Here is a 22,283-nt window from a genome sequence, read left to right on the forward strand (position 1 = left end):
CCACTTTTCTAGCACCATCAGATTTCCAACGGTTGACTCCCAGGACTCCCCTGCAGTCCTTGTAGTACAAGATCAGCATGGGGCCTCGCACAAAACAGTCCACAATGCTGGGATTGGGGGAGCCCTGGTTGACTTTTCTCACTGAAAAAACAAGTGGCTCGGGGAAAGCCTCTCCACTTGGTGCTGCCCTGTCCGGGGGAGAAACAATATAGTCAATGTGTAGCCACCTCTCTTATCCGTCTAATGCAATCTGTCCTGTTCTCTGTGGTTCATGGGTGCTTCAGCTTCATACTCATGTTCTAGGATTCTCTCAGTGGCATCTTGTTCTTGAATAGTTGTTAGTTGTTCTTATGAGGGGGTCTGAATTCAGAAACAGTCCATGTCACTGTCTTGGTGACATCACTTACTTCTACTTTTAACCCCAAACTGTCTTTGATTTTAACTATCCCAATACTTTATTAGAGTTTGCTTTTAATGGTTTTTCAAAAATCCAATCTCCATCTTCAGACTCAAAAATTATAAAGATGCCTTATGACCTACCTGTCCCACCCACAATTCCCATGTAAGGTGTGAAATTTAAATTGTTTCCACCTCTTCATCTTGATTGTGCTTTAATCCCAATCTTCATTAATATAATCAGGAGTTTAAAACTCAGGCTACTGTTATTATTTTATATTTTGTAGATATACACACATTCATTTTCAAATGTTGCGTCCCACATTTGCCTTGAGCTTAGCATCTGTATTTGTGATAGTGTATTTTCTATAGCCCTATCTTTAACTGCCTTTAGTGCTCTCAGCTAATGCTTTTGGTTCCTGATTTTCAGCTTCTTGTATGTTTATTTGCTCTCTTAGTCAACTAAATAGATTGAACCTTCAAGGAATTTTTTCAAGAGGAAATGAAGGCAGTTCAGATTAGAGGCAGCTTTACCAAGTGCCCCTGAAGGGTAAGCCATACGACATCTCACATAGAGTACTCCTACCCCATCCCCAAGGTTGCATTTGTAATGCTACAGATTTTTCGGGGGGAATGCTATTTTTAAAGAAGTTCCCCAAATTGTATTAGCTTTAGAATCCTCAAGAGGTTGATCAGCCTTTGATTCTATTAATTAACCTTTGAGTGTTTGCAACTGTTACTTTCCCTTGGGAAAGATTTGTGGAGCTAAGTTTGAAAAAAAAAAAAACAATCAGATTTTTAAGTCTTTTTAGGAAATACCCGATCTGGAATTCATGTGAGATCATTTTTTATCCTCAGAATTCAAAAATTTCACTAGATTATGTCCCTCCACCCCCCACCCCCACCACTTTCTATCCTGGGTATTTTCTTGAAGTGTTACTGTCTCCAAATAATGGTAGAAAGAGAGCTGTGGGATGGGATGTGGATGGAGGGCTTTATTCTGGTTGTCTGTAGAATAACCAAAGCATAAATCCCAGTGTGAGTCTTAGTTTTGGTGGCAGGTTTCAGACAGTTGGGTAGGGATGATACTTTGGTCTATCTTTTTCCAAATATGGTAGAGCTGCCATAATTTGTAAGAAGCATGGGCTGTTTTTCTCAGTCCAATCCCACTAGACTTATAATTTGTGGCAAGATCAGCCTGACCATTTTTTTTAAGTAACAGTTTTATTGACATATAATTCACATACTGTATGACTCACACTTTTCAAGTATACAATTCAGTGGTTTGTTGTATATTCACAGATATGTGCGAAGCCCATCACGATCAATTTTAGAACATTTTCATCACCTCAGAAAGAAAGCCCATGTCCCTTAACTATTACCCTCCCTCTAACCATTCATCCCCGTTGTCCCTAAGCAACCACTAATCTACTTTCTATACCTATAGATTTGTCTAGTTTGCACATTTTATATAAATGGTATCATGTAATATACAATCTTTCATGACTGATTCCTTTCCTTTGGCATAATGTTTTTTTTAAAAAGGTTTTTATTTATTTATTTATTTGAGAGAGAGAGAACAGGAAGGAGGGGTCCAGGGAGAGAGAGAGTCTTAAGCAGAATGCAGGCTGGGTCCCCCGCCTAATACAGGGCTCAGTCCCACAACTCCAAGATCATGACCTGAGCCAAAATCAAGAGTTGGATGCTTAACTGACTGAGCCATCCAGACACCCATAGCATAATGTTTTTAAGGATCATCCATGGTGTAGCATATATTAGAACTTTGTGACCAAATCACATTCCATTATGTGAATATTACCACGTTTTATTTATCCCTTCATTAGTTAATAGACATATGTTTCTACCTTTTGGCTATTATGAATGTTGGCTGATGTAAGCATTTGTGTAAATGTTTTTATGGGCATGTATTTTCATTCCTCTTGGATAGATACCTAGGAGTGGGATTTCTTTTTTTTTTTTTAAGATTTTTATTTATTTATTCATGAGACAGAGAGAGAGAGAGAGAGAGAGAGAGAGAGGCAGAGACACAGGCAGGGGGAGAAGCAGGCTCCATGCAGGGAACCTGACGTAGGACTCGATCCCAGGTCCCCAGGATCAGGTCCTGGGCTGAAGGCAGCGCTAAACCGCTGAGCCACCCAGGAGTGGGATTTCTGAGTCATATTCTCACTCTGTGTTTAACCATTTTAGGAACTACCACACTGTAGCTGCTCCATTTTACATTTGCTTCAACCATTTAGGAGATTTCTGATTTTTTTATGTCCCCATCACTACTTCTTATTATCCAACTTTTTGTTTATGGCAATTCTTGTGGATATGAAGTGGTATCTCACTGTGGTTTTGATTTGCATTTCCCTGTTGACTAATAATGTTGAGCATCTTTTCATGTGGTTTTTGGCCATTTGTATGTTTCCTTTGGTGAAATGTCTATTCAGATCCCTTGCCCATTTTTTTTTAAGATTTTATTTTTATTTATTTATTCATAAGAGACCCAGAGAGAGAGGTAGAGACATTGGCAGAGGGAGAAGCAGGCTCCCTGCGAGGAGTCTGTTGCAAGACTTGATCCGAGGACCCTGGGATCACAACCTTTGAGCCAAAGGCTCAACCTTTGAGCTCAACCTTTGTGGCTCAACCACTGAGCAACCCAGGTGCCCCTCCCTTGCCCATTTTTAAGTTGGCTTATTTGTCTTTTTATTATTGAGTTGTAAGAGTTCTTTATAAATTCTGGCTATGGTCTCTTATCGAATATGCTACTTGCAAATATTTTCTCTTACTCTGTGTGTCAGCTTTTAACCCTCTTGATACTGTCCTTTGAACCCTTTTATTTTGATGAAATCCTATCTATTTATTTTTCTTTTGTTGCCAGTGCTCTTGGTGTCATATCTATGAACCATTGCTTAATTCAAGGTTATGAAGATTTACGCCTATGGTTTCTTCTGTGAGTTTTATCATTTTAGCTCTTATATTTAGGTCTTTCTTTTTTTAAACATCTTATTCATTTATTCATGAGAGACACAGATTGAGAGACAGAGAGAGGCAAAGACATAGGCAGAGGAAGAAGCAGGCTCCATGCAGGTAGCCCGATGCGGGACTCAATCCTGGAACTCTAGGATCACTCCCTGAACCAAAGGCAGATGCTCAACCACTGAGCCACCCAGGCGTCCCTCATTTAGGTCTTTGATCCATTTTGAATAAGCATTTTATATGGTGTGAGGTTAAGGGTCTCACCGTTTTTGTTTTTGTTTTTTGTTTTGCTTTTTTGGCATGTGGAAATCCAGCTGTCCTAGCACAATTTATTGCACAAACTATTGTTTTCCTACTGAATTGTCTTGGAACCCTTGTCAAAGATCAACTGACCTCAAATATAAGGGGTTATTTCTGACACTCTGTTGTGTTTCATCGATCTATATGTCTGACCATAGGCTAATTCCACACAGTTTTGATTTCTGTAGCTGTGTAATTTTTAAAAAAGATTTATTTACTTATTTGAAAGAGAAAAAGAGAAAGGAGAGCTCTTTCTGCCCCCCTCTTTCATTCTTGGATTCCCATTATGCATGTGTTGATATACTTGATGGTGTCCTAGGGGTCTCTGAGGTCATTTTTCTTCATTCTTTTATTTTAATTTTTTCTTTCTATCAGACTAGATAATCTCAATTGAACTTTCTCCCTCAAAGGGTGAGAGAGAGAAATCCTCAAGCCGACTCGCTCCTGAGGACCCTGAGATCATGATCTGAACAGAAATCAAGAGTGGGGTGCTTAATCAACTGAGCCACCCAGACACCCCTGTAGCTGTGTAATTTTTGAAATCAAGAGATTAATAGTCTGTTACCTTTATGCTTCTTTTTTAAGGTTGTTCTGGCTATTTGCAGTCCCTTCTGATTTCATAGGAATTTTAGGACCAGCTCGTCTATTTCTGCAGAAAATCCAACTGCAATTTTAATAAGGATGTCTCTTATAGACAGCATATAGTTGAGTCATTTTTAAAAATATTTCTAATCTGCTCTGCCAGTCGCTGTACTTTTATTGAAGCATATAATTCATTTAATGTAATTACCAATAAGATAAAATTTAGGTGTACCATTTCCTAATTTGTCTTATGTATTTTTTGTTCCTTTATTCTTCCATTACTGCCTCTTTTTGTATTAAATAGATATTTTCTAGCGTACCGTTTATAATCTTTTTTCTCATCTTTTACTATATATATATTTTAGTCATTCATTTTGGCGGTTGCTTTGGTAATTACAATTAACATCTTAACACAACAATTTTATTAAAATTAATACCAATTGAATTTCAGTAGTACATGAAAACTTTGTCTCTCCATAACTCCATTCCTAGTTTCCTCTTTTGGGTTATTATTTTCAAGTAAATGACATCTTTTATACATTTTATGCCCATCCTCAGAGATATATGATTGTTGCTTTATTCAGTTGTCTTTTAAGTTAGTTAAGAGGGAAGAAAAGAGTTGCAAAAAATACATTTGTAATGTCTTTTATGTTCACCCATGTAGTTACTTTTGCTGATACTCTATTTCTTTAGTGGATTCAAGTTACTGCCTATAGTCTTTTCATTTCAACCTGAAAGACTGTTAATTTCTAATTAATTTCTTGTAAAGCAGTTCTGCTAGTGACAGTTCCATTTCATTTATCTCAGAGTGTCTTAACTTCTTTCTTTTGAATGATAGTTTTGCTGTATATAGAATTCTTTGTTGGCTTTTTCTTTCAATGCCTTGAATATGGCATCCCACTGCCTTCTTACTTCCATGGTTTCTGATAAGAAATCATCTCTTAATCTTATTGAGGATCACTTCGTTTAACACTTACATGCTTTTTGTTGAACTTGGATGTGTGTGTTAATGTCTTTCATTGAATTTGGGGAGTTTGGGGCCATTATTTCTTCAATTACTCTTTCTTCCCCCCTCTTTCATTCTTGGATTCCCATTATGCATGTGTAGATATACTTGGTGGTGTCCTAGGGGTCTCTGAGGTCATTTTTCTTCATTCTTTTATTTTAATTTTTTCTGTTCATCAGACTAGATAATCTCAATTGAACTCAATTGACTTTGGAATTCTCAAATTGACTTCATGAATGCTTTCTTATGTCTGCTCAAATATCCTGTTGAACTATCTAAAGACCTTTAAAATTTTCATGTAATGTACTTTTAAGTTTCAGAATTTCTGTTTGGTTCTTTCTATAGTCTTTATTGATATTCTCTATTTGGTGAGACAGTGAGACATCATTCTTACACTTTTGTTTAGTTTCTTTTCTTTGATATATTCAAAATAGCTGACTTAAAGTTCTTGTCTGGTAAATCCAATATCTAGGCTTCTTTAGGGACAGTTTCTATTGATTGCCTTTTTCCCTGTATATAGGCCACTTTCTTCTTCTTCTTTATGTTTTATTATTTTTGTTGATTATCAGGCATTTTAAAAAATATAAGTTTACATATCTGGAAAGGAAATTCTCCTCTTCCCCAGGGTTTTTTGCTTTTGGTGTTTGTTGTGGTGGTGGTGGTTGTTTTAATGACTCTCCTGAACTAATTTTCTAAAGTCTATATTCTTGTGTGTGATCACTGAAGTTTCTTTTCCTTTATTTTAGTGGTCAACTAATTATTGGAGAAATATTTCCTTAGATGCCTAAAACATCTGAAAAATAAGTCTCTCAGTCTTTGCTGAGAATCTCTGTGTGCATGTTGGACATGCCTTCAACACTTGGTCAGGCAGTTGACAACTGCCTTAGTCTTCAATTCCTGTTTGCACAGAGCTTCAACATTATCCAGAGGTGAGAGCCTGGTGCCTTCCCAGGTCTTTCCTGAATATTCACACACTCCTCTAGAATTCCAGGAGTTTGTTAGAGATTTTGAAACCCACCCCCCTTCTTTTTCCTTTTTCTTTCTTTCTTTCTTTCTTTCTTTCTTTCTTTCTTTCTTTCTTTCTTTCTTTCCTTCCTTCCTTCCTTCCTTCCTTCCTTCCTTCCTTCCTTCCCTCCCTCTTCTTTTAAAGATTTTATTTGAGATAGAGAGCAGAGTGCATGAAAGAGAGAGTGAGCAGGGGTGAGGGGCAGAGGGAGAAGGACAAGCAGACTCCCTGCCAACCAGGGAGCCCAATGGAGGGCTTGATCCTAGGAGAGGCTTAATCCCCTGAGATCATGACCTGAGCCCAAGGAGATACTTAACCAAATGAGCCACCCAGGCACCCCCAGCTTTTCTTTCTTAAGTGTTTTTGTCAACCTGTTTTTTGATCCCCAACTGTTATTACCGCCTCAGGCAGCTGCAATATTAAGGAATAGCCACTAATTTTTTTCAACAAATACCCTCAAAGGAAAAGCTGTTTATATTCAATGATCTCTGAGTCAGATCAAATGAAGACAAGTTCTCTGAGTGAGATTTTCCGAAGAAATTCCAGGTAGGTCTTTAGGTGTGGGGATTTGTGCCCCCTCCAGTGGCTGCTGGGCTTCTGATATTCGCCAAGATTGTGGGACTGGTTGGTTACAAGGCTACCTCAGAGGCTGGTAGAGAAGGATGGGCACGGAGCAAGTTAAAATACCTCAAAGTTGTTCTTATAATTGGAATTCAGGCTTTTTAAAATTTTTTAATAAATGCTCCCCAGATTGTTGCAAGCCTTTAGTTAATTTCCAGAGTTTGAAAAAAAGTTGATGTGGACAAGTTTTGAGTGTTCTCTTTGCTTTTTTGGAAGAAGATGATTTCCAGAGGTTTTTACTTGCCCATTCCCAGCCACATCACCCTTTTAAAAATCTTTAATCAAATTGTATCACTGTGTCTTGAAAATCTCCCAAAGGCTACTCCTTATAGTTCAAGTTCCAATCCCTTAGCAGGATGTATTAAGTCCTGTGTGAGTCTGCCCCTCCTGCCCCTCTGGTCTCACTACCTATTGCTCTATTTCTCTCACTCTACAGCCTCTCTATTCTTCTTTCCATTCCTTAAATACAGAAGGCTGTTTCTTTCTGGTCACTCATGTCTTGGTTCATTGCCGCCTCCTCACAGAGACTATGCCTTTGCTACCCACCCTCCTTCTCTTTTTTTATTTTATTTTATTTTATTTTTTTTTTCCTCCTTCTCTTTATCACATTTCCCTCATTTATTTATAGCAATAAATAAAATATTTTATAACATTTTATAATGTAATGTTTATAATATTTTATAACATTATATAACATATAAATAAAATATTTATAACATTTAGCACTACCTGAAAAGATTATGTTTTTTATTTCTTTATTGTGAATGAGCTCTCTCCTTCAGGCGACTGTAAACCCTATAAGATCAAAGGCCTTATCTGTCTTCTTCTCTGCCATATCTTCATTGCCTAGAGTGCATTTTCAGCATATAATTAGGTATTCATCGTAGAGTGAATTAAAAGCTAAGTTCATAGTTGCACGGGCCCCCCAAAGAGACCCACTCCAGTTTGGGAAGAGGATTAGAACTTCGTTTTTTTCCCCCTAAAATTTCTCAGATCTGTAATCTAGCTGTTAAAGTGTAGTTACTAAACTTTCTCTTTAAAGACAGTTGTGACAATTATTTTGTGAAACTAGTCATAGTCTTTGTTAGTTATGCCCAGTATACATTCTCAACCTCTTTACACTCCTGGCCTCATATCTTAAGACCTCTGTTTATTTTAGAATTCAACTTTATATGTTATATAACCTTACCTTCCCTTAACACTAGGGAAAAAAAAAATCACAGGAAATTCTGAAGAATTTCAGTCCCTAAAGTGAGAGACCATAAGATCTGAAAGGAAATTGAACTATAATAACCTGTAGAGGGTAAGACCTGTGGAAGTTTTGGTTGTTAAGTTAGGGTCTTCAGCATACAAATCTATTCTTCATGCTATCACTTAATACGCTTAGTGCTACAGTATTCCCACAGAGTGAACAAACCAAATCTGTATTTAATATAAGAAAAATTTCCATCGTTCCCCTGCCACTCTTATGTGTAAGAACCATTTTCCTCTTATGGCACTCCTTGCAGAGATGAAATCTAGATTATTGTGAGTCCTGTATTAGTATCCTAGTGTTGAGCACACTGAGGTGTGGCATTATGACTCATTCTGTGTAACTAACTCCACTCTATCCAGGAACTGAGCCGTATCCATAAGTGTAAGAGATCCAACACCAGATGTCAAAAAGTCAATGTTTATTTAAGAAAGGAAATATGTCATTGTGCGATTAACTCCTAAAAGCAATAGTAATCTTTTTAATCATCTGAGTTTGTTTTAAAGTGCCACTGTTCTTTACTTTGTAGTTGGGATTGTTTACTAAATACTAGGTTTTCAATGAGAAACCAACATGAACACTTGTCAGCCTCAAGAGTTTCTTTCTGATGGTTAGTCGATAAAATTAGCCTGGGAAATTCAGAAGTTAATAATTTCCTGCTTTGAGAGAAGCGTTGAACCTTATCAGGATTGTACCTGGGTGGATTCCGCTGAGGTATATTCTCCTGGAGGCAGGGAGTAGCCTGTGTGCATAGAAGGAGGCTGGAAACCAGACCACGTGGCAGTGAATGGCACAGGCAGGTTATAAGAAAGGTTCATTCAAGGAACCTTTTTTTTTTTTTTTTTTTTTTTTTTCATTCAAGGAACCTTTGATCCCCAAAGGCCTTCCGTGGTAGACATGCTGCAGGGTATCTCATTGACTCAACACACACCAGGCTGAGAGGCACTGGCAAGCATATTTGGTTGGTTCAGTGGGTTGAAGCATGATACTAAGAGGGTCCAAGGACACCCTCCCTGATTCTTCTCAGGCCAGTTTGCCTGGTTCAGGGGTAGAGAGTCTAACCCAAGGCCATAAACATTATCCTTGGTTATTCACTTAAACCAATGCTAATTAAAATTCTGTTTCACAGTTATGCTCTTGGTTCTATAGGGGATAATGGTAAACAGCCTATAGAAGTCACCTTCTAAATGCTATTCTCTTAGTTTGTCCGTGTTCCAAGTTTATTTCTAGAGAGAAATATTTTGTAATGTGAATGGAAAAGCTACATATGGGAGAATTATATAAGTTGTACAAAACATATCCAGGCATTTGCTAGCTGATTCATTTAACCAATATAGAGTATGTGTTTAGGACCAGGTTCTAAGAATACAAAGCAAGTAAGAAATAATTCCTGCTGTCAAAAACTTACAATATAATTAATACCCTGTTTTGATTATTTGTAATATACACACTTTTAGGGAGGAAAACAATAATATGAGGTCACATGAAAGTCAAGTATTCTCACACAGTTCTACAAGTAAGCTCTTTATTTTTTCCTTCTTATTAAAAATATCAAATCTATTTCTCTTGATGTTGCAAAGTAAATGGTTAATATTTTTTAAAAAACTGTATTTCTAATAAACATTATATATACACGTATTATTATATATAAATTAGTTCCAGGTGCTTTAAAAAAGAAATCTAAATTGAGTATTCTATTTAAGAATATAATTCTGGGACAAGTAAAATCAACAACATAAGAAACAACAAGTGGTGGCTAGGATATGGAGAAAGGAGAACCCTTATTCCCACTGTTGGTGGGAATGCAAAGTGGTGCAGCCACTCTGGAAAACAGTATGGAGGTTCTTCAAAAAGTTACAAATAGAACTATGATCCAGCAATTACACTACTAGATTACACCCAAAGAATACAAAAACACTAATCCAAAGGGGTACATGCACCCCTGTGTTTATAGCAGCATTATCTATAGTAGCCAAATTATGGAAACAGCCCAAGTATCCATTAACTGATGAATGGATAAAGAAGATGTGGTATATATATATATATATATATATATATATATATATATATATATTAGATTATTACTCAGCCATAAAAAAGAATGAAATCTTACCATTTGCCATGACACAGATGGAGCTAGAGAGTATTTTTATAGCTGAGTAATATTTCATTATATATCTATATATACCATATCTTCTTTATTTATCTATTGATGGACACTTGGGTTGCTTCTATATCCTGCCTATTGTAAATAATGCTGCAGTAACATAGGGGTGCCTGTATCTTTGAATCATTGTTTTACTTTTCTTTGGGTAAGTATCTAGTATTAGATACTAGATATGGTCATATGGTAGTTCTATTTTAAATTTTTTGAGGAGCCTCCATACTGTTTCACAGTGGCTGCATTGCTTTACATTCGCATCAGCGGTACACAAGGATTTCCTTTTCTTCACATCTTCACCAACACTTGATATTTTTGTCTTTTTTGGTACTAGCTGCTCTGACTAGTGTGATGTGATATCTCATGGTGGTTTTGATTTGCATTACCCTGAGATGATGAGTGATGTTGAGCATCTTTTCATGTGTCTGTTGGCCCTCTGAATTTTTTTTTTTAATAAAAATATCTATTCAGATGCTGTGCCCATTTTTAAATTCTATTGTTTGTTTTTTTAATGTTGAGTAATGTAAGTTCTTTATATATTTTGAACATTAACCCCTTATCAGATATGTCATTCACAGATATATTCTCCCATTTATTAGGTTGCCTTTTGGTATTGCTGTTGGTTTCTTTCACTGTGCCTTTTATTTTGTTATAGACCCAATAGTTGATTTTCGCTTTTGTTTTCCTTGCCTGAGGAGATAAATATGTTGCTAAGGGCAATGTTGAAGAGATTATTGCTCATGTTTTCTTTTAGGAATTTTGTTGTTTCAAATCTCACGTTTAGGTCTTTAATCCATTTTGAATTTGTTTTTGTGTAGGATGTAATAGAGTAGTCTAGTTTCATTCTTTTGCCTGTAGCTTTTCCCCATTGTATAATAATTCATGCTTCCTCTGTCATAGATTAATTGACCACATAGGTGTGGGTGTATTTCTGGGATCTCTCTTCAGTTTCATTGATCTATATGTCTATTTTTGTGCCAGTACCATATTATTTGATAATAATAGAGCATAAAATCTGGAATTGTGATACTTCCAGGTTTGTTCTTCTTTCTCAAGAGTGGTCTGGCTGTTTAGTGGTTCCATACAAATTTTAAAATTATTTTTTCTAGTTGTGTGAAAAAACACTACTGATATTTTGATAGGGATTGCATTGAATCTGTAGATGGTTTTGGGTAGTATGAACATTTGAACAATATTAATTCTTCCAGTCTATGGGCATGGTATACCTTTCCATTTATTCGTGTTATCTTCCTCTTCATATGTTTCGTGGCAGTTTATGATTTAATATATTGTGTATTACTTTCCTTTTCATTAAATAGTCTACTGAGGCATCATTCGGAGTGGGTACATGGTGTTTGTTTTTAAGATTTATTTACTTGAGAGAGAGAGAGAGAGAGAGAGAGAGAGTGGGGGAGGGGCAGAGAGTCTTAAGCAGACTCCGTGTTGAGCACAGAGCCCAACACAGGGCTTGATCTCAAGACTCTGAGATCAGGACTGGAGCTGAAACCAAGAGTCAGAGACACTGACTGTGTCACCTGGGTGCCTCATGCCTGGTGTTTTAACCATAGATGTACTTAATCAAATTTTTAAATATTTTGAACTTTTTTTGATAGTTATGTTGTTATTATAATAAGTGCTAATGAGAAGCATCTGTTGTTTATAATAGCAAATAAAACAAAATACAACAAGCAAGAAAGTATTTTGTAACCTCCCAGTTTATTTTCTTAGGATGAATTCTTAGCAACAGTTCTGAAAACAAGTGCTTGAATAATTTTGCAACTTGTTATAGAAATACCAAGAGCATATTCTTTTTGCATTCGGTGCCTATATTTCCAGAACATAATGGGCATAATGATGATCTGATATTTTTCCATTATTATCCATTCATTTAGTACACAAAGCGAACTATGTTACTGCTCTTGGGTTGTCCATCCCTTCAGCAGCTGCAGCTCTTGAGTTGCCAGGAACTCACTCGACCGGCAAAACCTTGGAACACTTTATTGGGCTCATGGTACCTACTTATAGCACTGGGGGAGATGATGCATTTCTTTCAGTTCAAAGAAATGAATTCAAATAAGTTTGTGTAAGTTTAAATGCCAAATGAAGGTTTTTGTATGTTCAAACCTACCCTGCAACTTTTTTTTTTCCATAGCCCCCTCCTATCACCATAACATCCAGGCTCTAAGACATATCTGAGGAATTATCAAGAAAAATTAGAAAAGGGAATAAGTCTAGTCTAATAATGTGGGGATATTTGAACTTGGAGATCGCATCTGAGGATCTTAAAACCCTTCTGGGCCTGGGCATCTTGAGACATATAGCATTCACTAGCAGCCTTGAAAAAAATCCCTGGAAAGTTTTGGATGCTCTCAACATCAGCACTGAGGAGACTGCCTAAATCTTCTATATGTCCTTGCCAGTGTTTGGCAACTATTGATAAAATAAATACAAAAATTGTATAGAATGTGCATGTCAAATAGTGAGAACATTAAAAAATCAACTCTAGGAGTACTTGGGTGTCTCAGTCAGTTGAGCATCTGCCTTCAGCTCAAGTCATGATCTCAGGGTCCTGGGATCGAGACCTACATGGGGCTCCCTGTGGGAGCCTACTTCTCCCTCTCCCTCCATCTCCCGCCCCCCTACTTGCTCTCTATCAAATATATAAATAAAATCTTTTTTTTTTAAAGTCAACTCTAATATGCCCCTAACACAAAAGGAGATTCTATTTGTTATTTAAGACCAAAGAAGGGACGCCTGGGTGGCTCAGCGGTTGAGTGTCTTCGGCTCAGGGCCTGATCCTAGAGTCCCAGGATCAAGTCCTGAATCAGGCTCCCTACATGGAGCCTGCCTCCCCCTCTGCCTCTCTCTCTCTCTATGTCTCTCATGAATAAATAAATCAAATCTTAAAAAAAAAAAAAAAAAAAAGAAAAGAAAAGAAAAAGAAAAAAGAAAATGCCAGTCTTGGCTAAATACTAGAGAACTATAAAGATTCCCTCTAGGGAGACAAAATGATGATGATGATGATGATGGTGATGATAATGATGATAAGTGATCAAGGCAAATTTGACCTCTAACCTCTCCCCTACTCATAATCTTCCCAGTTTCTTAATTCCTTTGGATTTTGTTCTAAAACTTTCTGGAATCATTTGGTCCTATATTTGTGACTTTGTTTTGGAAAATGGTGTAATGTAATTGGAAACTTTAAAAATATTTTCTCACAAAAATACTAAGCACATAAGTTAAAACAAAACAAAACCCTACCTAATTCTTTGAGTCTCCTCAACTCCAGCCATACTTGAGTAAGTCTCATGTATGGATTCTACAGAAAGGGAGCTGACTGGCAATAGTGGTTCTTTCTTCTGTGCAGAATCCAGCTGTAAAAAATAGTTAAATATCACCTGCACTTTGGTGGGCTTATAAGTACTTTGAAATATTTAATATCATATTTCCTGTGTTAGCTTAGAAGGTGGGGAAGTAGTTGCATATTTACTTTGGTCTGCTGTGGGTGCTAGTGGCAAGTTCTATTGTGTCTCTGACAAGCCCTTCATAATGGGCTTTCTGACTTCCTACTCTACCTACACGTTTCAGAGAAGCACGTAGAGTCAGTCTGGAATAGTTTCTAAGGTAATAACGTCTTTAAGGCTGAAAAACCTTCTTGTACCGTCCATGGTACATTCTATAAATGTCCTTTGATAAGCTTGTGGTTTAAAAAATGAACTTTTTGCCTTGAGGTGGAAATAAAATCACAGATTTAGTTAAAAGTAGGATACTTTCCTGGCTTCTGTAGATTTAGCTAGGCCCCAGGGAATACAGTTCCTGGTATAATATCTTAAGTCTCAATATTACACATTGAGTTATAAATGTTGATGTTGCTTTTTAAACAGGTTTTCCATTAAAGGCATGACTTTTAAAAATTTACCTCCTCCTTTACCGTGATTTTTATTGCTTGACTGTATCACATGTTGGAATATACCTTCAATTTTGTAAGGAAAGCTAATGATGATATAATAAGCATAAATTTACTTTCACTGGGGGCATCTGGGTGGCTCAGTGGGTGAGCATCTGCCTTGGGCTCAGGTTGTGATCCCAGGGTCCTGGGATCGAGTCCCGCATTGGGATCCCTGCATGGAGCCTGCTTCTCCCTCTGCCTGTGTCTCTGCCTCTCTCTCTGTGTGTCTCTCATTAATAAATAAATAAACTTTTTAAAAAATTTACTTTCACTAAAGGATCTGTATTCCATAAAGTGAGGTATGACTTGGCTGGTGTAAAACGTATCAACTTGTAATGTAGATTTAATGATTATATTTAGTATTTAGCAATATCTTTTATTCTCTTACATTTATTACTACTATTGTTTATGGTATATATATGGGTGTGTGTGTGTACATGTATGTGTATATATGTAGTTCTTCTTAATATTGGAAATAATATTTTTTAAAGAAAACATGACTCATATATTCAGCACGAACATTTGTTAGTCATGCATCAAACACTGATTATATGCTAAGTCCGTGCAAATAATTTCTGGTTAGAGATGATAGTAACTAACTGCGAAAAGTCTTTATTGTGCCCTTTTCAAGGGCAATTGAGCATTCAACTTTAAAATAGCTCTTAGAGCTGCTTTAGTTATTTAGGGATGCTTCTATTTTTAAAGACATCTTTACTAACCGTTTTCGAATTACACAGAAATGCTTAATATAGGATTTGCAAATTGTTCATGATGTCCTCTTATTATTATTGTGGCTGTGTGTGCATGCACGTGTGTGCGCAGGCGTGTGTGTGTGTGTGTGTGTTGTCACTCCTTCGGCTCCTTCGTTCTCCCCCACATTCCCACTGTGTGGTTGGATTATATGCGTTCGGTATACCCAGTGGTGTTGTAAGCTACCTCTTTGTGACAGTTCTCCCTTCTCGGGTGGGTTTTCCTTATAGGTTCTCTCCTTAAAAGATGCTTGTGCTCACCTGTATTAAAACCAGGACATCCAAGAAGCATTTGAGTATTTGGAAGAAGATAGAACTTAAGATTCAGTCAGGGTTGGGAGGCCTGGGTGGCTCACTGGTTGGGCGCCTGCCTTCGGCTCAGGGCATGACCCCAGGGTCCTGGGATCGAGTCCTTCATTGGGCTCCTGGTGGGGAGTCTGCTTCTCCCTCTGCCTGGGTCTCTGCCTCTGTGTGTGTGCGTATGCCTCATGAATAAATAAATACAATCTTAATAAAATAAAATAAAATAAGATGGAGTCAGGGTGACAAGCTTCCTGGAACCTGGCTCTCCCCTGAGTACACCGAGTACACCTCTCCCTTGTAGTACCTTCCCGTAACACCTGCCCGTTCTCCATGTGATATTCCACAGGCAGGGAGACTGCAGGCCTCCTGTCTGCCCCTCCCTGCTGCTCTTGACGAGGAAAAGGGACAGCAGTAAACTAGAAGCAGCCTTTCCACCCTCACGCAAAAGCCCTTTACTCCTCTGGAATGGAAGAAATGCCACCTCTGTCATTAATTCACAGATCTTTAGGAGGGTGCCAGATTGGGGTTAGGCCTCGGGGAAACAAAATTGAAGAAAGCAACCTGACATCGCCGAGCTCCCCAGATAGGGAGGGAGATGGACAGTCCCCAGACAGTGACGGGGGACGCTCCCCAGGAGGGGTTAAGAGGTGGAATTGAGGGCAGCCCCGGTGGCCCAACGGTTAGCGCCACCTTCAGCCCGGGGTGTGATCCTGGAGTCCCAGGATCGAGTCCCGCATCGGGCTCCCTGCATGGAGCCTGCTTCTCCCTCTGCCTGTGCCTCTGCCTCTCTCTCTCTCTGTGTTTCTCATGAATAAATAAATAACATTAAAAAAAAAAAAAGAGAGATGGAATTGAGGACAGAGGGGTGCCTGCCTGAGTGAGGGGGTCAGAAAACCAGGGGATGTTCCTGGAGGGAGTCAACACCTGAGTCCCCCCCGAGGCACTGGCCTTCCGGGGGGCCTGTAGACACAGCACACAGCCGGGCCGGGCGCTGGACAGGAAAGGGAGAAGCCACGTCCCCGGGGACTGGGAGCCTTCAGTGTCCAGGAGGTTCCCCGTCCAGGGAGGCCGCGACGGCGGGAAGGGCGCGAGGCCGAGGCTGGCGCCCAGGGACTCGGAGCCTGTCCCGCTGCTGCGGGAAGCCGGTGTCATCGGGGGGCCACGAGCCGCTGGAAGCTGCACTTGAGCTTGGAGGCTTGGCAGGGGTGCGACTGGCTGGTGGCCCACGGGCCGGAGGCCGCGCCTGGCCTGGAGGCCCCCGAGGCTCAGGGCGCGCTAGGCTGGTGGGCCGCGGGGCTGGGACAGGAGCCGGCACAGGGGCCGCCAGCGGGGCGGGGTGCGCTCGGCGCTGGCCCCGCGACACCGGCCACCGTGCTCCCGGCTCGGCCAGCAGTGGCTCCCTCTGCCCCGCAGCGCGTGTGCCCCGAGCCCAGAGGGCGCCTGAGCCGGGACGCGCTGAGCCCCCTGCGGACCCTGTCGTCCTGTGCGCACGGACCCGTGGTCAAGCTCAATGTATAAACTAGGTGACAGAGTGACAATAATAATAATAATAATAATAATTTGAGTAATAATAATAATAATATAATAAAGTAGGGCAGCCCCAGTGGTCCAGGGGTTTTGCACGGCCTTCGGCCCAGGGCATGACCCTGGAGACCCGGGATCGAGTCCCACGTCGGGCTCCCTGCATGGAGCCTGCTTCTCCCCCTGCCTGTGTCTCTGCCTCTCTCTCTCTCTCTGTGTCTCTCATGAATAAATAAATAAAATCTTTAAAAAAATAATAATAATAAAGTAGAGCAATTGTACAGTATAACAATATACTGTAATAGCAGTTGTGCAAATGCGGTCTCTCTCTCTCCCTCTCTTCTCTCAGAGTATCTTACTGGACTGTATGCACCTTTCTTGGGAGGATGTGAGGTGATAACGTGCCTAGGGGACGAGAGGAAGTGAGGGGAATGGTGTTGGCTTTGTGATGTAGTCTCAGGCCACTACTGGCTTCCCACACACTGTGATGACCTGAGGATCATCTGCTTGGAGCAGAAAGCGCTGCTGTTCTGGTGGCCCCCAGACCAGAGGGGCCCCCTCCCTCCCTCTCTCAGCACCCCAGCTCCCGCCTCGCCACTCTCCTTCTTCTCTTCCTCATCTCCCGGAGTAAAGCCCAGGTGGTCTCTCAGGATGGCTTGCAATCTAGAAACTTCAGACTCCCACTTCTCTCCTCCCTCTCACGCAACCCCCTCTCCCTCTTAGTCACCAGATTTGACTGATGCTACTGACCGTTTCCCAGTCTGGTTCCTCTCGGGCCCCTGCTGCTGCTCTGAGTCCTTTCCCTCTGCTCCTTCATCCCTCCCTGCTCCCTGGATCTACCCCTGAAATCCTTGTCAGCACTGATTAGCAGGAAGAAAGATCAGAGAGGCGAGGAAATAGAACTCATTCCACCCAGCCAATTTCAATTTTTGGAAGATTTAAGCAACGAACTAATGACATTTGGGGAAGTTTTTTTTTTTTTTTAATCACAATTTAATCTGCCTTTTCAGGTCTATAAAAGTTGATCGAATAAAAGAATTAGGACAACTTTCTTTTCCCTGAAATACAATGAATTATATAAAACAGTAGGTCTTTATCTAAAATTATTATTGAAGAAACTACCTGTCCCTTCCTGTCTCCTTTTCACCAAGAAAAAGCTAATGTATTTCAATGAGGAACAAAAGGTTTTTAAAAATTCACCCCTCTTGTATAGGAAAGTGATGATACATTATGAAAAACCCCAAAATGAGGGCACCTGGGTGGCTCAGTGGTTGAGCATCTGCTTTCAGCTCAGGTCATGATCCCGGGGCCCTGAGATCAAGTCCCACATGGGCCTCCCTGCATGGAGCCTGCTTCTCCCTCTGCCTGTGTCTCTGCCTCTCTCTGTGCACCTCTCATCAATCAATAAATAAAATCTTAAAAAAAAAACACCTCAAAATGATTGCAAGGGATTACTAGGATTGCAAATATCTAATTCAAATATTCTACACTATTGTATGTATTCTAAAACAGAGATGATGAAAACGAGAAAGAGTTCCCTAAGAACAGTATGGTGAACATCTTTTTGCGCAGATGGGACAAGTTCTTAGGCACTCTTGCCAAATAGTGTGTGCTGTTTAGAGCAGCCACTAATACCAGATCTCATTAATAAGCACTAATCTCTTTTCAATAGACTGCATTGGATATCAGATTCATAAAGTAAACTCTCACCCCGGGGTGCATGAGTGGCTCAGTAGGTTGAGCATCCGACTCTCGGTTTCAGCTCCAGTCATAATCTCAGGGTCCTGAGATGGAGCCACGCATTGGGCTCCATGCTCAGTGGGGAGTCTGCTCGAGGTCCTTTATCTCTCCTCCTTCCCCTCCCCACCTCGTGCATTCTCTCTCTCGAAGAGGTAAATAAATAAAATGCTAAATAAAAGAAAAGAAACTCTCATTTCTCATGATGACACTTTGTTCCTGAGAACTTTCTAGGCTTGCCTCAAAGACTTGATGTTTGAAGATTTTTATGTTTCAGAATATATCTGGAATACTTCTTCCTTGAATGGGAAAGGCTTTCTGTATTGCAGAGAAAAATGTGTTTCTGGAATGGGAAGGCTTAGACTATAAACCATAGAAGCCATTAGAAGAAGGAGGAAGGGGGGATCCCTGGGTGGCTCAGCAGCTCAGCGGTTTAGTGCCTGCCTTTGGCCCAGGGCGTGATCCTGGAGTCCCGGGATCGAGTCCCGCATCGGGCTCCCGGTGTGGAGCCTGCTTCTCCCTCCTCCTGTGTCTCTGCCTCTCTCTCTCTCTATGTCTATCATAAATAAATAAATAAATAAATAAATAAATAAATAAATCTTAAAAAAAAAAGGAGGAGGAGGAGGGGGAGAAGGAAGGGGAAGGGGGCGGGCTATTCCTTCTTAGAACTTGGCTTTAAGACAAATAGACAACATATGAATTTACATTCTTTGCTGAAGGTCATGATACAACTATGATCATGAAAAAGGTGATTTTAGAAGATCAAAACTGGTGAATCGCATACCTTTGTAACACTATAGCAGCAATTATAAAACAAATGAAATGTCCAGTTAAGGCACTGCCATCGGTAGAGGATGGGACATTATTTAAATCTGGCAAATTTCCATCGGTAAAATGCCTGAGAACTTCCAAGACTGTGCTCCCAGGTTAAACTGGCCCAGATGTTGGGGGGATGGAGGTGGGGCCCCCAACAAGCTGGGAGATGGCCTCCCTTAATCGAAGGAGACCCTCCCCCCTTTTAGCTGAAAGCATGTCTCTGCACAATGACCTCTGACACTAGGCATGGTGTTAGGAATCCACAGGAGAGTGGAATCTGATGGCAGAAAACACAAAGAACAGCAAGAGGGAGGACATTTGGGTTGTAGTACCATCATTTCTACTCGTAGGCTCTTTGTCACACACAGCAATTATCTTAATGTCTTTCATCCTGATTTTTCTCACCTCTAGACATGTGTGCGGTCGATACAGCATTGCTTATGTATGACCAAAAATATGGCAAGGAAGGGTCAAGGGAAAAGATGGAAACGAGGGCACGTTGCAAGAGGGTTTCATAAAGATAAGGTGGTGCCCTGTGCTTTGGTGTGTGTGCCTGAGGGGCTTCCTGAAGGCCAGGGAGTCCTGTGAAAGGAAAACTGAGATGAGAAGGGGAATCACTTCCATCTTTTGCTTCATCTCTATTATTGGCATTTTTAAGTAGAGAACGTGTATTAGTAGATTACTTGTAAAATTTTAAAACCTGAGAGTATAGAAATAAGACTATGGCATTTTTTTAAAGGAATATTTTATCAGTTATAGAAATTTAACGTAAAAGAAGTAATTCATTTGTTTTTCGCTTTGAATATAGGTCAGTGGTCCTTCATTATTCTGAAATCCAAAAACTTTGAAGACAAAATGTTTTAAGAGAAGTTTTCAGCAAACTTATTCGATGATAAAATAGAACCTGGACTGAGGTTAGTCTTTATTCCTTTTCTTACACTTTTTGTAAATGTACACACTGAGAACATACATCATACGTGAGTCATTTTGTCTTGTGAAAAGCTAAAAAAATTCTGATATAGCGTGACTCTGAAGTTTTCCTATAAGGAATTGGTGTATCTGAATATGTATATCAAATTCACGAATAAAACCAATAGTCTAGTGGCTCGCTTTCTAGAGATTTAGTCAGGAGAAATCCAGGTGCCTCAGGTCTGGTAGCTTTATTCAAGGCATAATTCTAAACAACAACGTTTACTAAATTGGTACTTTCAGGGGAATTATCAAGATTAATAAGAGGTGATTGTTGGGGCGACCAGGTGGCTCAGTTGGTTAAGCCATTGACTCTTGATTTCAGCTCAGGTCATGATCTCAAGGTTGTGAGATGGAGCCCCTCAAGGGGCTCTGCCCTGGGTGTGGAGCCTGCTCAAGATTCTCTCTCTCCCTTTCCCTCTGCCCCTCCTCCCTCAAAAAAACCCTCAAAACAAGAGATGAGGGATCCCTGGGTGGCTCAGTGCTGCCTTCAGCCCAGGGCCTGATCCTGGAAACCCAGGATCGAGTCCCACATCGGGCTCCCTGCATGGAGCCTGCTTCTCCCTCTGCCTGTGTCTCTGCCTCTCTCTCTCTCTCTCTCTCTCGAATAAATAAATAAAATCTTAAAAAAAAAAAAAGAGAGAGATGATTGTTGTTCCCAAGGAATTTGCATTTTCATGAGGAATGCATTTGCACTGAAATTTAATATAAATTACATCAAAATCAATGCTGTCGCAGGACTATAATCAGAAGGCAAAGACCCGTGAGAGTCCCAGACTCCAGGAGGAGGACGATGGGTCTAGACTGGGGGACGCTGAGAGAGGAGACAGTTTCAAATTTTGAAAACTCAATTCCTTTTCTCTTTCTAAGTAACAGGTCGCGTTGCTGACAACACGTTTCTGCAAGCTCTGGGAGGCCCTGGGGAGTCTGTGTTCCCGGGCCACCCCCCAGAGTTAGGAGACATATAGAAAGTGTAAACACTGGGGACTCCTGACCCGGTCGTTCACAGTTCTGGTGATCAGGAGTCAGGGGTCCTCCTGTTACCCAGGGGCCATCTCACCCAGGTGCACGAGTTCCAGCTGTCCCTGAAAAGATAAGCTTGCAGCCTCACAGTTTTGGTGATAGACACCCAAGCACATTGGTTGTAAAGCCACCGAAAGAGTAGTAGATAGTGAAGAAAGAAACTGATGATTAAAACACGATTAAAGGGGATCCCTGGTGGCTCAGCGGTTTAGTGCCCGCCTTTGGCCCAGGGTGTGATCCTGGAGTCCCGGGATCGAGTCCCACGTTGGGCTCCCTGCATGGAACCTGCTTCTCCCTCTGCCTGTCTCTGCCTCTCTCCTCTCTCTATGTCTATCATAAATAAGTAAATAAATAAATCTTTAAAAATAAATAAATAAATAAAACACGATTAAAGCCAAGTTTTCCACTGAAGCCTAAGTGGGCTACACCAAGCCCTGAGAGTGAGCAAATGAGAGACTTGTGATTTAAACGCCTTATAGTGGGATCCCTGGGTGGTGCAGTGGTTTAGCGCCTGCTTTTGGCCCAGGGCGCGATCCTGGAGAACCGGGATCGAATCCCACGTCGGGCTCCTGGTGTATGGAGCCTGCTTCTCCCTCTGCCTGTGTCTCTGCCTCTCTCTCTCTCACTGTGTGCCTATCATAAATAAATAAAATAAATAAACGCCTTATAGCTTTAGTGCCATTCGTTCCCTTGAAATCACTTCCTTTTGCTTATTTCCATTTTTATGATTATGATTATGGTGGTGGATTTACCGTATCCAGAATGACGGTGCCAGGGGTGCTGCAGGTAGAAGCTTCGCCAGGTATTGAGAAGAAGGGATGTGTCCTGTAACGGCAGAGAATTCGGGCATAGTCCACATGGGCCGAGCATTCCAGCAAATGCATGAGAGCAGCTGCCAAATCAGCAGGCA

At 40.5% G+C, this 22,283-nt stretch overlaps 1 protein-coding gene across 4 annotated transcripts in view; it reads left to right on the plus strand.

Annotated features, from left to right (window-relative positions):
* The window catches only part of BLOC1S5 (biogenesis of lysosomal organelles complex 1 subunit 5), a 137,583-nt gene that overhangs the window by 98,789 nt on the left and 16,511 nt on the right, over positions 1–22,283 (plus strand). For all 4 annotated transcript variants that reach the window (XR_013373747.1, XR_013373748.1, XR_013373749.1 and 1 more), the window contains one exon: positions 20,190–20,295. The gene's annotated coding sequence lies outside the window, so the exon portion shown is untranslated. The remainder of the gene's footprint in view (positions 1–20,189; positions 20,296–22,283) is intronic.

This window comes from Canis aureus, chromosome 37, assembly GCF_053574225.1.
Source record: "Canis aureus isolate CA01 chromosome 37, VMU_Caureus_v.1.0, whole genome shotgun sequence".
Classification (NCBI taxonomy): domain Eukaryota; kingdom Metazoa; phylum Chordata; class Mammalia; order Carnivora; family Canidae; genus Canis; species Canis aureus.